Source organism: Trachypithecus francoisi, unplaced genomic scaffold (assembly GCF_009764315.1).
Source record: "Trachypithecus francoisi isolate TF-2019V2 unplaced genomic scaffold, Tfra_2.0 Lachesis_group17, whole genome shotgun sequence".
Lineage (NCBI taxonomy): Eukaryota > Metazoa > Chordata > Mammalia > Primates > Cercopithecidae > Trachypithecus > Trachypithecus francoisi.
In genome coordinates this window covers 32,911,847-32,924,797 of record NW_022681462.1, presented here as the reverse complement: position 1 = coordinate 32,924,797, position 12,951 = coordinate 32,911,847, and positions in this window count along the sequence as shown.

Sequence of the window (12,951 nt, the reverse complement as noted above, 5' to 3'; positions counted from 1 at the left end):
CTATACACACATAAAACAGAAATAGCCAAATCAATATTGAGAAACAAGGACATAGCAGAGGGCATCACATTACATGTTTTCCAAATATACTGAGTTACAGTAATCAAAGAAACATAGTACTGACATAAAAACAGATGTCTAGGCCACTGGAAGAGAGAGCCAAGAAGTAAATACAGTTATTGTCAATTGATATTTGACAAAGTTTCCAAGACCTTTGAATGAAGAGTCTCTTCAATAAAGGGTGTTGGGAAAACAGTGTCCAGGTATAGAAGAATGACACTGGACACTTAATTGTTACACTTGAAACTGTAAAAGTAGTAGAAGACAAGGGAAAAGCTTCTTGAAATCTTTCTTGGAAATGATTTTTTGGACATGACCTCAAACGCACAGGCAACAAAAGCAAAAATAGACAATGAAATTGTATCAAAGTAAATAAGTTCTGCACAGCAAACAGAGAAAAAAGACAGCCTGTGGAATGTGAGAAAATATTTGTAAACCTTCTGATAAGGCATTAATTTCCAAAATAAATAACAAACTCACACCATCTCAATATCAAGAAAACCCAATTTAAAAAGGGAAAAGGACTTGAACAGGTATTTTCCAAAAGAAAACATACAAATGGCCAAGTATATGAAAAAATGTTCAACATCACTAATCAGAAAAATGCAAATTAAAACCACAATAACATACCGCCTCATACCCATTACAATGGCTGTTATCAAAAAGATAGATGATAAAGTCTTGGCAAGGATGCAGAGAAAAGGAAACCTTTGTATGCGGTTGGTGGGAAGGTGTAAATTAGTACAGCCATTGTAAATAGCATTGAGGTTCCTTAAAAAATTAAAAACAGAACTACCATATTATTACCTAGCAGTCCTACTCCTGCATACATACCTAAAGGAAATAAAATAAAGATGTTAAACAGATATCTGTACTCTCATGTTCACTGCAGCATTATTTATAACAGCTAAGACGCATAATCAACTTAAGTGTCCATCAGCAATAGATTAAAAAAAACTGTGATGTATATATACAACGTAATATTTATTCAGTCTTAACAGAAAATACTGTCCTATGTGACCTCATGGATGAACCTTGAGAATATTACGCTAAGTAGAATAAGCCAGACACAAAAAGACAAATGCTGTATTACCTCACTTGTATGTGGAATCCAGACAGAGAATAGGGGGTGGGGGAAGGGAATAAGGAATGATTAGTCAAAAGATACAAAGTTTTAGATGAATAAGCTCTGGTGATCTATGTGTGCAGCATGGTTACTACAGTTAATAAGAATAAATTATATACTCAATTACTGAGGAAATGCTAAATGTTCTCACCACAATAATAATAATAATAATAATAATAATAAGAGGGGATGGGTAATTAGCTTGATTTAATCATTTTACAATGTATACATATATCAAAACATCATATGGTACACTGTAAATATATATAATTCTTGCTTGTCAATTATACCCCAATTGGATTAGCCATTATAGAGTTTTAGTTTTGCAAGAGGAAAACGTTCAGGAAAGTTGTTGCATAACAATGTGAATGTACTTAACATTACTGAAGTATACACTTAATAAATGGTACATCTTATTTTGTTTTTCCAAAATTTCTTATTTGATTGTTTTATCTGTATTTTAAAATAATACATGGTGACTATTTCTTCTTCCAATGAAAATATAAAGTATCTACATTTCCTGGTACAACAGACATGGAATTGTCTATGTGTTTCTTTAGCATTACCTTCCAATACTCTCTATCAAACGCTTTGTATTCTAGATTTACTAGCTCTTGTTAAGTCTCCGAATAAGCCAATATCCTTCCAACCTCAGGGATTTTAAATATTTTATTCTTGTTAGCTACACTTTTCATGAGCAATCTCATTTACCTTTTTGGCTAGATCCTACTAATTTATGATATGTCAGTTAAAATTAACATCCTCAGGCAAACTTTGACATCTCTGGGAACAAGGCAGGAACATATATATATAGAGTCTATGGGCATGTTTTACTTCTTTTTTGTGTATATGAGTGTGTGTATGTGTAAGAACACCATAACAGCTGGAACCCTTGAAGCTCCGTCTTTGCTGACTGGCTAACAGAACCAACACTTGCATTCTTGGTCATTATGAAATATGAATGTGTACATTTCTGATACTAACATTAGGGATGAACTCATGAGCCAAAATAGAATCATCAGAACATTTTAACCTCCTAGCCACAGTCTGATTAAAGAATGAGCATGTGCCTCAATATAGAAAAGTAGTAATTAGAAAATCCTTCGTGATACTTTTTGGAATGATCATGAGAGAAGTCAACTGAGATTATGAATTATGTGTTAAACATACACCTGGAAGGTAACAAATGCTATGGCCATTTTGTTTATGTACTGTAGAGGAAGAAGAGCAGGAATATGGAGAAAATAAGGTAAATTTTGCAGAGTATTATTTTACTGGATCACACCATAGCTGAAAGCAAAGGTTAATTGTACATTTTCTAGAGAAGTGAGTGAAGACTTTCCACCCTTTTCCTTAATTTTAAATAGTTAAATTTCTTTCACTTTTTATCAAAGTAATCATAATATACTATTTTGGTGTCTTGAGTATGTAACCAAGTGCTGAGCACCTAGAATCTATTCAATCTATGCTGTTTACTGAGTTAATGAATAAATGCGTGATCAAAAGTTTTATGATATCTACAGCAGTGGCTTAACATAACTTGTTATTCTGATCATATATATGGAATAACTGTTAAAACAGTGATTACAGTAACTTTAATATCATGTCCCATTGATTGATTACATTCTGCTCTTGGCTTAAAAAACACAATCAGGTCACAGTTGGAGATGGAGACTAATAGAAGGTTCAAGACCTAAAATAACAGGTTAAAATAAGCAATAAAAATGTTTAATTTCTAGTGTGCATTTTCCAGATAGCATTAAGGTATATAGAATATTGATCAGTGAATAGATCCCACTTGCCATAATTTGAAAATACTGATATATTCTATCTCATATAGCATTTTATAGCAAGTGGATAAGGGAGTTTCAGCAAGTATGATTTCTTTAGTGAACTTAATATTACAGTCCAATACTGCTATGTAGGTGCCATCTATTGAAACTTCATAATGTTTAATGGCTTATGTTAAAAAGAAGTTTGTGTGGATGATAGAATTACATGAAGAATAGCATGCTAAAGGATGCCTAAATTTATCACCCTGTAAAGCAAATGAGAAAAGTATTGGCAGATGTAAATATGAGAGGGGGGAATGGGTGGATTTCTGGTGAATGGAATCAGAATTTCCAATAGCTTCTCATTCCCCAGGGTTCTTAATACTAGCAAAGTGCAAAGCAACCTCAAGGATCAATAAAATTGCAAGTCAATGAAATTTTACTGTTAAGGGGAGCAGAAAAGAGTCTACTTCAGATGTTTGTTTTATAACTGATAGAATCTGTACAGAAAAGCTAAAATCACATATTTTTCTATTTATTGCTATTCAAGTAAAAAAAAAAAAATCCATTGCAGATGGAACTATGAAGAATCTTTTATCACGAAAGCTAGTAAGTTTCCTCTGTAAACTGACTAACAAAGGCAAAATAGTAGGGAAGCAAATCTCCAAGTAAGTCTCAATTTATCTACCCTTTTCAAGAATCTGGAGGTTACAGAGTAGCAAGCATTTAAAAAAAATATATTTTTCTGATCTATTTTCTGAGGCCAAGAATATTGAAGAATTTGACAGGAAAATACCTTAAGCTCTTCCCTACTCCCCCAAATGCACTTTTACATTGGTTCTACATGTGCCTGTTGGTGCATAGTTTTGATAGAATTTCAGGGCCCTTGAACAAATAAACTTGTCCACACAGAGTTCAAAGTTGTGAGTTTACCTCAGAAACCCTCATGGCAAGAAATGTAATCAGCTGGTTTCAAATGAAGCTGAATCCCCAATATTATCATTCTAGCTAGGTGTCTCTATGTGATTGCTAGAATATCAATCCAATTCTTTCTTGTTCTTTAGCAATTGTGTTAGGGATAAAGCTGAATAGATTTTGAAGCCCTGTATAATTTGACCCTGGTTCAACCATTAAATACCAAATGTACTTTCTTAGCCAAGTTACTCTAAAGTTTAGTTTTCTCACATGTAAGATGGATGTACTAATCATTACCACATTTAAATTTCTATTAGACAATGGTAAAGGATGAACTAGTAAACTGAAAGATCTGTAGAAGTTATTCAGAAAGCAGTAAAATATGATGAGATTAAAGGGAGATTGAATAAATATCTTTTGAATATTAATAGATCAAGAAGGAAAAAATAAGTTTAAAAGTGCTATGAAAGATTTAAACAACAAAATTAACATGGGATGTTGATCTTTATAAATGCATGATATACATTCTTTTTTAACAACACAGACTATAAAAATTGATCACAAGCTAAACCACAAAGCTAGCTAAAATACACTTTAAATCTTATCTTACCAGATCATATTCATTGTTTGTTATAAACTTAAATTAGAAATAACACAGAAGGAGAATAAAACGCTCATGTTTAAGAATTAGTAAGATTTCTAAACAACTTTGGGATCAAAGATGAAAGTTTACATACATACATATTTTTAAATACATATTCTATTAATATAGTCTATTACACTGATCAATTTGCATGTGTTAAATAATTCTTGAATTCCAGGAATACATTTTATTCAATCATGGTATATAATAATTTTAAATATATTGCCGAATTTGTTAGTATGTGCTGAGAAATTTTGCCTTCATGTTTATAAGATATCTTGGTCTATAATTTTATTAGTGTCCTTGTCTTAGATATCAGAGTAATGTTGGCCTGATAGAGTAAATCGAGAAATATTTCCTGCTGTTCAGTTTTCCAGAAAACTTAAAGATTGGTGTTCTTCTTTAACTATTTAGTATAATTCAACAAAGAAATAAGTTCACTAAAAAAAGGTCCAGGTTTAGGGTATTTTTTTCTTGTTTTTTTTGGTCAGGAGATGTTTGATAATGAATTCAATCTCCTTAATAGTTATAGATTTATTTAGATTTTCTATCTTTTCATGACTTACTCTGACTGGATTTTGTGTTTCTAGAAATGTGTTCATTTTATCTAGATTATCCAATCATTGCTATGTAATTGTCCAGAGTCCTATTTTCTTTAGAAACAGGAGTAATATACCCATTTTCAATTCTGATTTTAGCAATTTGAGTCTTCTCTTTTTTTAGTGCTAATGTTTCATTCATTTTGTTCATCTTTTCAAGGAAGTAACTTTTGGGCTTATTGATTTTTCTCTATTTTTCCTCTTCTGTTTATTTTGTAGTGACATGTTTAAATTTCTTACTTCTTGTTGTATATATACTTGTTACCATGTGGATTACATTTAACATTCTAAAGCTGTAATATTCTATATTAACTTTGTATCAACTTAACATGAATAACATGCAAAAACTTTGCAGCTTTGTACTCACCTCTTTTAGTCACTTATGTCATAGAATTACACAGGTATACGCTGCATGCCCACAAACAAGACGGATACTTCTTTTAAATGTATCAGTCTTTTTTTTTTTTTTTTTTTTGTCAGAATTGAAGTTCTCTTTATTCTTTTTTTTTTTTTTTTCCTTTTTTTATTTTTTTATTTTTTATTATACTTTAAGTTCTAGGGTACATGTGCATAACGTTTATATCATGTATAACTCCCCAATGCAATCCCTCCCTCCTCCCTCCTCCCCATGATAGGCCCCAGTGTGTGATGTTCCCCTTCCCGAGTCCAAGTGATCTCATTGTTCAGTTCCCACCTATGAGTGAGAACATGCGGTGTTTGGTTTTCTCTTCTTGTGATAGTTTGCTAAGAATGATGGTTTCCAGCTGCATCCATGTCCCTACAAAGGACGCAAACTCATCCTTTTTGATGGCTGCATAGTATTCCATGGTGTATATGTGCCACATTTTCTTAATCCAGTCTGTCACAGATGGACATTTGGGTTGATTCCAAGTCTTTGCTATTGTGAATAGTGCCGCAATAAACATACGTGTGCATGTGTCTTTGTAGTAGAGTAATTTATAATCCTTTGGGTATATACCCAGTAGTGGGATGGCTGGGTCATATGGTACATCTAGTTCTAGATCCTTGAGGAATCGCCATACTGTTTTCCATAATGGTTGAACTAGTTTACAATCCCACCAACAGTGTAAAAGTGTTCCTATTACTCCACATCCTCTCCAACATCTATTGTTTCCTGACTTCTTAATGATTGCCATTCTAACTGGTGTGAGATGGTATCTCATTGTGGTTTTGATTTGCATTTCTCTGATGGCGAGTGATGACGAGCATTTTTTCATGTGTCTGTTGGCTGTATGGATGTCTTCTTTTGAGAAATGTCTGTTCATATCCTTTCCCCACTTTTTGATGGGGTTGTTTGTTTTTTTCTTGTATATTTGTTTGAGTTCTTTGTAGATTCTGGATATTAGCCCTTTGTCAGATGAGTAGGTTGCAAAAATTTTCTCCCATTCTGTAGGTTGCCTGTTCACTCTGATGGTAGTTTCTTTTGCTGTGCAAAAGCTCTTTAGTTTAATGAGATCCCATTTGTCAATTTTGGCTTTTGCTGCCGTTGCTTTTGGTGTTTTAGACATGAAGTCCTTGCCCATGCCTATGTCCTGAATGGTACTACCTAGATTTTCTTCTAGGGTTTTTATGGTATTAGGTCTAACATTTAAGTCTCTAATCCATCTTGAATTAATTTTCGTATAAGGGGTAAGGAAAGGATCCAGTTTCAGCTTTCTACTTGTGGCTAGCCAATTTTCCCAGCACCATTTATTAAACAGGGAATCCTTTCCCCATTTCTTGTTTTTGTCAGGTTTGTCAAAGATCAGATGGCTGTAGATGTGTGGTATTATTTCTGAGGACTCTGTTCTGTTCCACTGGTCTATTTCTCTGTTGTGGTACCAGTACCATGCTGTTTTGGTTACTGTAGCCTTGTAGTATAGTTTGAAGTCAGGTAGCGTGACGCCTCCAGCTTTGTCCTTTTGACCTAGGATTGTCTTGGCAATGCGGGCTCTTTTTTGGTTCCATATGAACTTTAAAGCAGTTTTTTCCAATTCTGTGAAGAAACTCATTGGTAGCTTGATGGGGATGGCATTGAATCTATAAATAACCTTGGGCAGTATGGCCATTTTCACGATATTGATTCTTCCTATCCATGAGCATGGTATGTTCTTCCATTTGTTTGTGTCCTCTTTGATTTCACTGAGCAGTGGTTTGTAGTTCTCCTTGAAGAGGTCCTTTACAAACTGTCTCTCAGACCACAGTGCAATCAAACTAGAACTCAGGACTAAGAAACTCAATCAAAACCGCTCAACTACATGGAAACTGAATAACCTGCTCCTGAATGACTACTGGGTACATAACGAAATGAAAGCAGAAATAAAGATGTTCTTTGAAACCAATGAGAACAAAGATACAACATACCAGAATCTCTGGGACACATTTAAAGCAGTGTGTAGAGGGAAATTTATAGCACTAAATGCCCACAAGAGAAAGCAGGAAAGATCTAAAATTGACACTTTAACATCACAATTAAAAGAACTAGAGAGGCAAGAGCAAACACATTCAAAAGCTAGCAGAAGGCAAGAAATAAATGTATCAGTCTTAAATTATATTTAAAAACCACAAAATGTGGAGTTGCAAACTAAAGCTATAACAAGACTAGCTTTTAAAATTATTTTTAATGTATTAGTTTCTTAAATTATGTAGAAATCAAAAAGTGAAAGTACAAACCATTACAATAACACTAGTTTTGTAATCTCTCATGTTCTTACCTTTGTTGACATCTTCATTTCTTTATATGGCTTCAAATTACTGTCTAGCGTTCTTTCATTTCATTTTGTAGAAGTCTCTTGAAACTTTTCATGTAGAATAAGTCTATTGGTAATAATTTCCCTCAGCTTTGTTCATCTAGAAATGTTTTAATTTCTTACATTTGAAGGATAGATTTCTGTAGGATTTTTGGTTGGCAGCATTTTTGTGGCTATTTTGTTTGTTTTGTTTTTGTGGGGTTTTTTTGTTTTTGCTTTCTCTAGCACTTGGGAGATTTTCACAGTCCAATGCCTTCTGGCCTTCAAAATGTCTCATGAGAAATTTGATAATGTTATTGCTGATCTCTTGTATATAAGTCAGTTGTCTTGCTGCTTTTAAGATCCTCTTTTTGTCTTTATCTTTCAAAAGATTATAAAGTGTCTTAGTATGGGTCTCTAATTTCATTTTGATGTGTTTTGATTTTTTTTTTAATGTTCATACTTGTATCTTTTTCATATAAGAGGTTTTTAGCCATTATTTCTTTGAGTATTTTATTCCATTTTCTTTTTCTTCTTCTTCAGGGATTCCCACAATGCACGAGGTGGTCTGTTTGCTCTGTCCCACAGGATCTGTTCCCTTTTCTTCCATCTCTTTTCTTGTTTCCAAGACTCAATTTCCATTGTCTTATCTTCAAGTGCACTGATTCTCTTTTCTCCCTGCTCAAATATGCTTTGGAACCTGCATGACATAAGAAAATATGAAAGTCGTGTTAATAGAAGAGAGTAATTGTGGAAAAAAGAAAGAAAATCAACGATTTTCTTAGATAAAGAAGGGGAGCATTTTGCCCTACTTGTACCTAAGATTGAAATTGTTTACCATACTCCATTTGTACAAGCATGATAATATATGAGATGATTACTGGCCAGGAGTAGAGGCCCATGCCTATAATTCCAGTTCTTTGTGAGACTGAGGTAGGAGGGTTGCTTGAGGACAGGGGTTCAAGTATAGCCTGGGCAACATTACAAGGCCTTGCCACCCCATCCCCCACCCCAAGAAAAGGTAATTACTTAGACTAATATAGTGTTACATAGAATAGTATGAGTCATACAGGAAAAGTGTCAGGTGCAAACAAAAGTAGAATTGCCAGCATTCTATATCTTTTCTGCTTTAATAGTTGCCTTTATGTATTAGACACATCTTCTTCCACACTAGTATGTCTTATATGAAAAGTCAAAAATTGAGTAAATGAATAAACAAATGGAGTGATATCTCAACTTTGGCACTTACTATGTTCCACAGGAAGTTTTTGGGAGGAGACTATGGGGTTGCGACATCTTTCCTTAGCATCGCTATACCTAACTCTGTGCAAAAAACCACAAACACACACAAAACCCAAAATAAAACATGGCTTTTGATCCATTAAGGCCTGGGCCTATACTCTGTCTCCACTGGCATCATTACTACCTATGTGAGTTTTATAAATTTTTTTTCAGCCTGTCTAATCTCAGTTTCCCCATACAAATAATGAAATGTCTTAGCTCAGCTGTTATAATGTAATACCATGGATAGGGAATCAGGTTGCTTAAACAACACAAATTTCTTTTTACTCTTTGAAGATTGGGAAGTCCAAGATTGGGATGCAAGAATGGTTAGGTTCAGGTGAAGGCCCTCTTAGTGAGTGGTTGATTGCTTTTATGCTGTATCCTCACATAGCGCAAAAAAAAAAAAAGAAAAAAAAAGGCTCGGGGGGCAGTGAGCAAGACAAAATATCCTCTCCTGTCTCTTCCTATAAGGACGCTAATCCCAGCCTGACGACCTCACCCTCATGATCTCATCTTAATGTAAGTACCTCCTCAAAGTCCTATTTCCTAACAGCATTACATTAGGGACTAAGGCTTTTATGTTAGTCCATTTTCACACTGCTGATAGAGAAATATTCAAGACTAGGCAATTTACAAAAGAAAGAGGTTCATTGGACTTACAGTTCCACATGGCTGGAGAGGCCTCTCAATTATGGCAGAAGGCAAGGAGAAGCAAGTCACATCGTACATGGATGGCAGCTGGCAAAGAGAACTTGTGCAGGGAAACTCTCATTTTAAAACCATCAGATCTCATGAGACTCATTCACAAGAACAGTGCAGGAAAGACCTGCCCCCATAGTTCAATCATCTCCCACCAGGTTCTTCCCACAACATGTAGGAATTGTGAGAGTTACAATTCAAGATGAGATTTGGGTGATGAAACAGCCTGGCCCCTCCCAAATCTCATGTCCTTACATTTCAAAACCAATCATGCCTTCCTAACAGTCCCCCAAAGTCTTAATTCATTTCAGCATTAACTCAAAACTCCACAGTCCAACATCTCATCTGAGACAAGGCAAGTCTCTTTCATCTATGAGCCTGTAAAATCAAAAGCAAGTTAATTACTTCCTATATACAATGGGGGTATGAGCATTGGGTAAATAGAGTCATTCCAAATGGGAGAAGTTGGTCAAAACAAAGAGGCTACAGGCCCCATGCTAGTCCAAAATCCAAGAGGACAGTCAAATCTTAAAGCTCCAAAATGATCTCCTTTGACTCCATGTTTGGTATCCAGGTCAAACTGATGCAAGAGGTGGGTTCCCATGATCTTGGGCAGCTCTGCAGGGTACAGCCTCCCTCTTGGCTGCTTTCATGGGCTGGTGTTGAGTGTCTACAGCTTTTCCAGACATGTGATGCAAGCTGTCAGTAGATCTACCTTTCTGGGGTCTGGAGGATTATGGCCCTCTACTCACAGCTCCACTAGGTGGTATCCCAGTAGGGACTATGTAGGGGGGATCTGACCCCACATTTCCCTTCTGCAATGCCCTAGCAGAGGTTGTCTATGAATGTCCTGCCCCTGCAGCAAACTTCTGCCTGGCCATCCAGTCATTTCCATATATCTCCTGAAATCTAGGTGGAGGTCCCCAAACCCCATTTCTGATATTCTGTGTACTTGCAGGCTCAACACCACATGGAAGCTGCCAAGCCTTGGAGCTTGCACTCTCAGAAACCATAGGCCAAGCTCTATGTTGGCCCCTTTCAGCCACGGCTGGAGTGTCTGAGACCCAGGGAATCAAGTCCCGAGGCTGCACATAGCATGGGGACACTGGGTACGATCCAGGAAACCCTGTTTTCTTTCTAGGCCTCCAGGCCTGTTATGGGAGGGGCTGCCATGAAGACCTCTGACATGCCCTGGAGAACTTTTCCCTATTGTCTTGGGGATTAACATTCAGCTCCTTGTTACTTATGCAGATTTCTGCAGCAGGCTTGAATTTTCTCTTAAGAAAATGAGATTTTGTTTTCTATCACATTGTTAGGCTGCAAGTTTTTCAAACTTTTTATGCTCTGCTTCCAAACTTTTAAGCTCTGTTTCCCTTACAAAACTCAATGCCTTTAACAGTGTCCAAGTCACCTCTTCAATGTTTTGCTGCTTAGAAATTTCTTCTGGTAGATCCCCTAAATCCCCATCTCTCTCAAGTTCAAAGTTCCACAAATCTAGAGTAGGGGCAAAATGCCACCAGTCTCTTTGCTAAAACACAACAAGAGTCACTTACACTCCAATTCTCAATAAGTTCCTCATCTCCATCTGAGACCACCTCAGCCTGGACCTCATTGTTCATATCACTATGGGCATTTTTTGTCAAAGCCATTCAACAAGTCTTTAGGAAGTTCCAAACTTTCCCACGTGTTTCTGCCCTCCAAAATGTTCTGACTTCTGCCTGTTATCCAGTTTCAAAGTTGCTTCCACATTTTCAGGTATCTTTTCAGCAATACTCTACTGATACCAATTTACTGTATTAGACTGTTTTCATGCTGCAGATAAAGACATACCTGAGATTGGGCAATTTACAAAAGAAAGAGGTTTATTGAACTTACAGTTCCACATGGCTGGCGAAACCTCAACAATTATGGTTGAAGGCAAGGAGAAGCAAGTCACAACATATGTGGATGGCATCAGGCAAAGAAAGAGCTTCTTCAGAGAAATTCCCATTTTTAAAACCATCAGATCTTGTGAGACTCATTCACTATCATGAAAACAGCATAGGAAAGACCCATCCCCATAATTCAGTCCCCTCCCACCGGGTTTCTTCCACAACGTGGGAATTGTGGCAGTTACAGTTCAATATGAGATTTGGGTGGGGACACAGCCAAACCACCTCAGTCTTCAATATATGAACTTTATAGAGGACACAAATATTCAGTCCATTACATAGTGATAATATTATATTTTAATGCAATATAGTTATATTACAAAATATAATACATAATATGGGATTTTAGTAAAAATTAAATGAGACAATGCTTGTAAGTCACTTAGCCTGGTGATGAGTGCATATAAAATTCATTTAACTACTATTTTTCTCATTGTTATAAATAGTAGTAGCAGTAGTTCTGTGAAGGCTTTGTAATCACTTAATCATTTTAGACCTGTAAGGTATTATGTAGTTACTTACAGTGCAGTGTTCCTATGGCCTAAGTTAATATGATCTTCCATGCTAACTAGCAAATCATTTCCTATGATCTTTTCAGTGCTGACCATACAGGCATATTATATTATATACTGGTTAATTTATAGATTTATAATTTAGTTATGGGGATAAGCAGTTTGGTATAATAAACCAGCTCCACGTTGTTCACAGACATAAAGTTTTGAGGTGAGGGTTAGGGAGTAAAGCAAATGAAGTTTAGCAAACATCAGTTACCAAATTCCTAAGCAAGCTGAAGGTTATAATCTGCTCAAGACATTTTCCACCCACCACCAATTAAGGTGCATTGCTTTGACCTCTAAATGGGAAGTCAAACTGACAAAGCGTCACCCTAGAAGAACAGAAAGCCATGGAGATAAATTAGCTTTGTCTGACCGCTGCATTAGCCTCACAAAAGTTGTTAAAATGTTTCTGGAGTTAGCAGAAACTTCCACTGACCTAACCAGTGAACCCAAATCCAAAAAACCTCCTAATCTGCTGAACCCTGAACCTTAAGCATATGTGTGATTGTTTTTTTTTTAAATAATTGCTTTTAATACAATCACAAAGATTTAAAAAATAAATATTAGCAAAAATCATTCCCTAATTCAGATAGTGGTAGCTTAAATATTTTCTAATTTAATGGAGAACTATATCAG